Source organism: Schistocerca piceifrons, chromosome 11 (genome assembly GCF_021461385.2).
Source record: "Schistocerca piceifrons isolate TAMUIC-IGC-003096 chromosome 11, iqSchPice1.1, whole genome shotgun sequence".
Classification (NCBI taxonomy): Eukaryota; Metazoa; Arthropoda; class Insecta; order Orthoptera; family Acrididae; genus Schistocerca; species Schistocerca piceifrons.
In genome coordinates, this window is record NC_060148.1 from 146,974,121 (window position 1) to 146,981,985 (window position 7,865).

At 36.7% G+C, this 7,865-nt stretch overlaps 1 long non-coding RNA gene across 2 annotated transcripts; it reads right to left on the reverse strand.

The window, feature by feature from the left end:
- Positions 1-2,146: 2,146 nt before the first annotated feature.
- LOC124719987 lies at positions 2,147-7,600 on the reverse strand. 2 transcript variants are annotated; one of them, XR_007006031.1, is made up of 2 exons: positions 7,175-7,600; positions 2,147-6,353 (listed from the first exon to the last, which is right to left on the reverse strand). It is a non-coding gene; the product is annotated as an uncharacterized LOC124719987 (long non-coding RNA). The 2 variants fall into 2 exon arrangements; XR_007006032.1 differs by having other exon boundaries at positions 7,167-7,600.
- Positions 7,601-7,865: the final 265 nt, after the last annotated feature.

Genomic DNA, 7,865 nt, shown 5'->3' on the forward strand with positions numbered 1-7,865 from the left:
CATATCGAGCAAGCAGTAAAAGAAACCGAGCAGAAATTTGCAGAGGGAATTAAGGTTTAGAGGGAATAAATAATAACTCTGCATTTTGCTGATGCCTTTGTAATTCTGTCGGAAACAGTAAAGGACACAAAAGAGCAGTTGAATGGAATGGGCAGTGTCTTTAAAAGTGGTTTCAGATGAATACAACAAAAGAAGGACAAGGGTAATGAAATTTACTCAAAGTAAATCAGGCAATGCTGAGATAAATAGATTAGGAAATGAGACACTAAAACAGCAGGCAAGATTTGCTGTCAGCGGCAAAATAACTGATGCTAATCACAGTAGACAGGAGTGTTTTGTTCGGAGGTGGTGGTCATTCAATTAAAAATTTAATAGATCAGACAGGCACACAACAACTGATTTGTTTTTTTCATTCACATCAAATGATCTATAAACACATTAATAGCTCAAAACTCTGCACAATTCCTAGACAAATATTTATTTAATTTACAGTAGTGTTACTGAACTATCAGTCTGATGTAGCACACAGCAGAAAAGCAAATACCTCATATAATTGATAGAAATGAAGACCAGGTTATTAAGTAAAGTTAAGTCACCAAGGTCATCGATGAAAAATCCCTAGTTAAGTGATTCTGAACTGGTGCCTTCACTTTTTTATGTGGTTGGAGATATTTACTTTGATATGATTGTACACGGACTTGGTGATCACTGTCACTTTAATAGATCTATTCCACTCCAACTGACTCCTCCTGCTGAAATTTGCTATTTTCTTTTTTTTTCCTATGTGAAAGGCATTTATTTACTTTATACAAGTTTTCGAAGAAAGATACTATCCGTGAGTCTATTCCATTCTGTTCTGAAATATTTTGCACTTAAGATTTTCCTTGTATGGCTAAATATGGATCTGAGGAGGGAGACAATGGAAGGTAATTAGCTCAAACCTGTCCTCAGATGATCTATCTTCAAACACATGGAAGTCCTGACACAAATACAGATGTAGTAATGTTATGAAATTGTTCATCATTTACCCTGCTTTACAAGAGTTGAGGCCTCATATAGCTTGTGAATTTTCCTCAGCTATTTTTCACCAACTTCGTTACCGTTAAAAATCTTTTGCACTTGAATTCACTTCAAGAATGAATAATACTAAGAAAGCATTTTGGTACTGAAAAATTTCCATTGGATGTAGAACAAGCTCAAACATGTTGTGGGGAGACGCCTGGCAAGAGGGTATATAAAATGAAGACTTGAAATAGTGAGGAAAGTATTTCTGAAAAGAAGTGGAATTTGTTAACATGTATGCTACTATATAAAGACAAGTTGCTGTTTAACATTGTTACCAAAAATCTCTAAGAGCACTTGCATAATACATTTTAGATTTTTAAACAATACTCTGATAAACATTCAACCTCTAATGGGACATCCTTCCCTAGCATTAATTTTCCTCAACAGCAGTTGTTGATACCACTATTAGCTTCCGAATTTTGGACAGGTTAATATTATCTCAGTTGCTTTTCTGAAAACTTTCATCTAATTTTATTTGCAGTATGCTATATTTCTAGATAAAAGTAATGAAATGGAATTACTTTATAAAATATTTTTGTTTCAATATCAGAATTGATAAGTATTAGTTCTGAATGTACACCTGAAATAATATTTTTGGGGAGATTTGAAATTATGATATACTTGCAGACTTAAAATGTCTATTCTTAATTATGCAATAATATACTGTTTACTGTCTTTATTTCTTGATTCATTTATGAAATAATAATCGAAATTAATAATGTAACAAAAACTAGAAGGAATTCATTTGTTAAGACAAGAAGGAACTCCAAGAATTCCACATATGACAACACTGCTATCACCCATATCACTTTACATACATATCACTAATATTCCTTGATCATGCAAACAATCAACTGCCTTCGACAGGCTATTCCGAAGACTGATTGGGTCTGCAAAGTTACCAGTTAAAAATGATGCCACAACCTGCATAAATTAACTTCTTGTTAACGGCTGGAAAAATACTAACTATTTTCACAAAGTTTACATGGCTCACAAAAAAAAGGCAAACTCTTAATACGATGAAAATTTTAGGACAACAGGAGTGATTGTTGCTGTAAAGAGATATGGAATTAAAATAACATTAGTTCACTTATTTTCTTTATTACAATTTTTTGTGAAGCTCATCAAATTACATGTATATATCCCAATCATTACTTGGAATCTATGCACTGACTAATTTACTTAGGTGCTTGAAACTTCAAGGACACCTTAATGACATATCTATCAAGAGAGCAGCCCACGCTCCTGTCATTTCAGGAACAAGTTTTTATTCTACTAATATTTACACCTGATAATCAAAATTAAGGCCACTGTTTTATAATTAATCAGTACATATCTTCCTTCCAGTAGATAGTACATTAGTGCCCAGTCTTCTCTCCAGTGAATAGTACCTATTACCTTCCAAACTGAAATTCGGAAAGAAATACTACACTGGGACCGTATGTAAATTCACTCCTCCGAGTCGGAAAACAATAAAAATTGGAAAAGCTCCTGTATAAATGCGAAATTCACATGTTGGCTGTATTAGAGGCCAGATTCCTAGATGAGCTCATTGTGGACTCACAACACCGTAGAGCATTCAAACGAAAGCCAGCAATAAAAATAATGATTAACACCCCTCTCCTGGGTAGTACCTTTTACCTAAACAGAACCATAGTTAACAATGTCATGAGCTTCTCATCAAAATCTGGAAGGTTATCAATACTGACAATCAAGTGCATAAACAAGAAATATACTCCCATATACTGCCACAATCCAATTAACAAAGACAACAAGAACAACCTCCAAACAGTAGACGACTTCTGGGATCTACTGGAAACAAATCTCCAGCATACCTCTGAACCGTAGAAAATCCTTCTAGGTATCTTCAACGTACAGATCGAGAGAGAAAGAAAATATAAAGACATAGCAAGAGGCTGCTCAGCACACGGAAGAACAAATCAGACAGTAGAAATGCTCACTGGACGCTGCAAAACTTTCCAGTTGTAGGTAATGTCAACTCATTTTCGGAAAGTCCCAAGAAAAGCAAAGACTTGGGTATCTCCAAATCCCAACCTAGAATTCCAATTAGGCCATGTAGCAATACCAGGAAAAACACTAGACAAGTGATGAATGTTAAAGTAATCAGACAGTGAATTCGACTCTGATCACTACCTATGCAAAGTTAAAATGCATTTTCTCGCATCAAAATGAAACAGAGCCACTCATAGTGATCAAGTATAACACCAACCCAATGAACATCAACCGGGACATTCCAAATAACTTCAAAGAAGAAATCCGCTCATCTAGAATAGACCCCTGGCAATAACTCCATACAGAGATCAACGATGCCGCAAAGAAAACACTGTCAGGCAATGACAAAACGGTTAATCTGGTGGAATGAAGAATGTGAGAAAGCACACGAAGTGAGAGTCAACACATGGAACAATTCAGAAAACAAAGAAAAGAAACAGCAAGGATATCCTGCAGAGTCAAACGATCATTTGAGAAATAAAAATTAGAAACTCTCAAGAACAGCTACACAAAAAATAACAACAGAGACTTTTTCAAACTTTCAAAGATCGGATCAAAGGATACCAGGTCCCAAGTGTAAGCTTCAAAAATGAACAGGACAAAATTGGATTGAATAATGAAGAAAATTGCACTCTACTAATCAGACACTTCTACAAGCTGCTCAACTGCCCACCTCCAACCACCAAACTGGAACTTCTGGCTCCTCCTCAAAACCTAGAGGATGACATACCACCAACAGAAGAAGAAACAAAGGAAGCCCTAAAAAGTCTCAAAAACAACAAGGCTAGTGGAGAAGACCCGATATCAGCAGAAATGCTGAAATGGGCAGAACAGAAATCCTAGATGACCTACACTAAATCTTTCAGCAAATATGGGAGATAGTAAAACTGCCAGATGAATGGAAAACAGCACTGATCTACCCACTCCATAAGAAAGGTAGAAACAACTTGTAAACAACTACAGAGGCATGTCACTACACCCAGTCATCTACAAGATCCTCCCAAGGACACTGCTGAATAGAACTGACTCGGTGGATAGAGAGACTCTAGATAGAATCATCACGGAATTTGGGGTCAGTAACAAGCTGGCAAACATTATCACATACATCTTAACAGGCACAACTTCCAAAGTGAAGTTTATGGGAGAACAGGTGTGTGACTGGGCGATGGATTATCACCAATACTGTTTAACTGTATCCTGGAGTAGATTGTGAGAAATTGGAATTCTGAACTTGAAACTCAAGGGATTGGCCCAATCTGTCTAGGAAGAATATCAGGAGGAATCAAAGTAAACTGCTTGGCTTTCACTGATGATTTTGTGACACTTTCAGAGAACTTAGGAGAAGCAGCCACACACACTAACCCACTAGAGAGGATGACCTGCAAAACAGGAAGTGTGTGTGAATTCCTAAGAAAGCGAACTGTTCAGCTAATCAGTCCCGGCATGTCATGCCATGACTTAGGATCTCTAAAGGGAAGACCAAAGTCATGACAAGTGACAAACATGGACCACAATTCCTTGGAACGGAGATTGGGTGGATTGAGAGGGTAAAAAAAAAATCAAATACCTCGGTGAAGCCATACAAGACAACGGACTGGAGAAAGCCTCTGTGGGGGAACAGAGCTCACAAATGCATAGAGCTTACGGATTTACTACAAACTTTTAAAACAAAAAGTGCATCTCTTGGAATGTCACAATACAGCACTACAATGTTGTGGTAAAAACAGTGTGCCTGTATGCCAGTGAATGCCTCAATGAATTAGAAGTTGGAGAAGCTGGACTTACCAGGAAGATGAGTATTATGGGAAAATCATGGGTCAAACTCAGGTTGTAACTGGTTGGAAATTTTGGAGCAACAATGAAATCTACAATAAGGTGGAGAAAATTTCAGAGACCACGAACTAGCGGAGGTAATCATCTCTAGGACACTTGTACTGAATGGACAAAACCAGACTATCCAAAAGGATATTCGACTACCTGTGGAACAAGAACACAACAACGATAAGGATTGAGGAAGCTTGTAAAGATCTGGAAATGTTAACATTCAGAAAGTTCAGATGTAAAATAAGAATACATTGTGGACCATGACTACACATGAAAAGAAGAACCAAGACTAGAAAAGCTTGGACGGATGAACAGAAGCAACAGCACAGCGTCCATATACAGGAGTACTGGAGAAAGAAGAAACATCATACAGAGAAGAAATGAAATTGTAGTACGATCCTAACTGGTCAATTCACACATAATTAAATGAATAAAAACTTAAGAGAATTTAATTCTTGGAAAATTTAACATAAACTGATATACTCAGCTCTTTTGTTCACAATATGCTCTGAAGTTGCATAATTTTCTTGGTTTCAGTGTTCCTCATCTTCTCACTTGTTCTTATTTCTCCTTGTTATTCTGGTATCTTTAGTTGCCCCAAGATCCCACCTTTCAGCTTCAGCCACTCTCTTGGAATCAGTTGCAACCAACAGTGCCCATCTCATATTAAACCCGAATTATATTCCTACCAACTGTTGAATGTCACACCTGTTAACTGCCTCACACTGAAACAATTTATACACATAATAAATGTTGGGAATGACGAAATAGCAGCAATGCAAACTACATGAAAACTTTGTAAGGAAAGCAACAATCTAAGACCAAAGAAAGACACAGCAATAATGTGAGCATCACAAATGGTGTCTTCTAACAGGGATTTAAACTGGATAAACAGTTGCGTAGTATGTGTTTTTTGAACAGGAGCCTGACAACACTGACGTATGCAGGCAGGGAGAATGTTAGGATGGACAGACAATAGAAATCTCCAGACTGATTTTTAAACAACTTCCTGATGTCCAGTTCACTTCTCGTAACCACAGTTTTGTTCAAAAAACTCTAAACATGGTTTTAAGATGAAAAATAATTCATTTGTTGGGCTGATTCACAGGCTAGTTACCACGAAGCTCACACCACAAAAACCAAAGCATGGCCCGGAAGCTGCAGCTCTGCTTAACTATTCACATACAAATCGCATATATAGCTTTTTAAACCTTTATCACCTTCAACAAATTCTGTATCTGGCTTCAGTCCTCTTCCACAGAGTTCTTGCCAACAGCAGTGGGTAACTGGTGCTCCTCTGTAATTCATAATCATTTGTACCATCAAAAAAATTTCACTTACAGAGCAAATCATATTTTCATTTGGTTGCTTATAAGGATATGGTCTGAATGTAAAAATGTGTTCAACTTGCTGTTCATTGCAGCTACCTTCTCTTTCATCATCATCATCACCTGTGAAAAGAGAAAAATGGTTTATATAGGCCTTCCATTAAATTGAATACCACGTAAATAACATTTACCGTAGATATCTTGCAATTGTTTCTTATTAATGATAACAGTGAAATCACTATAAAATCTCAAATGCTTTCAGTCCCTTATCCAGGAACTGGAAATTTACAATATCTGCAGTTGTAATTTAGTGCAGGTCTCTTGTTGCATTCTGTCGTTTCTTCCTCAAACGGGTTGATGGCTGAAAATGTGGTTACACAACTCTATATTCACAATTAAAAATGTTCAAATAACGATCAAAGTTTAAGCAGGGCTTTCAGCAGTCATTTTACCAGAACCTGGCCTACGTTGCCTTTAACAGATCTGTATGTCAGCTGATCTTAAACATTATAGTCGCAAGTATTTCATTTTATCAATGACAGTTTAACCACTCGCATGCACTAAACAGTGAAATCATGGTTCGTTTCTTTACAACATTCCCAACCACAAAAATGCACTTGCACCTACAGTACATGCATAATATAATGACTTGGTATGTCTGGTGAGACGCTTGCTATCTTTCACTGACTACAAAACGAAGCCACAAAATGCACAAATCCATGTTGTCGAAAAACTGCAAGACAGAACAGAACTGATGATCAACATAAACTAAAATTACATTGCAGTTGTGTTTTAAACGGGGACGACACCGTTTAATTCAGAGCATTTAATAGGCCTACCAAACATTCCACAGTCAAGAATTAAAGATTGCAATTGTGTTCTATCAAAAACATGGATACTTGTAATCTGTGAGACACTGATGAAAGTATTACTTACACTAATACCTTTTTTTATTACTATCCTTGCTTCTGGTTATTTCCATTTCGAAGGATTTAGAACTTCGAATTTCTTAGGAACTGCTTTCTGTTTTAACAGTTCTCTTCTAGCAGGTCGCTCTTCAACTCCAACTGCGCATCTTCAAAGTGAAACTTAAACAAATCGTAACCGTACACATTATACAAAAAAAAACACGATATTTCAAATGTGATTACTTTCAACGGTTAACCACCTCCTCTACCTCTTTTACAGGTCTATAATCATTTTGCTCTCTAATGTTTAATTGCTCTAACTCAAAATGACGTGAACTATTTAGACGAACTGTTGGAACGAGTCGGTACAGCTCAGCAATCCGTTTCAGAATTTTGTAACCAAAATTTTACTTTCTCCCCACAAACAATACACGAAAAAAGCCCTCTACTGTCACCAACAGGGCTGCCATTGCATTTGCAAGGAAAGGAAACACGCATATGCATTACGAGGCTTGTCCTGCCATCTATTGGTACCCTCGAACAACAGATGTGTGGATACGAATTTACAACTGGTAGCTGATTTTATGTTGCATTTTGAATTTTCTGTAGTATTAGTTGTTATAAGACACACTTAATGATCTCAGCATTTATTTTTTTATTATTGAAGTTGCTATAAAGGAACATTAATTTCAACTATTTATGATGAGACTGCTACGTACTCGTTTCT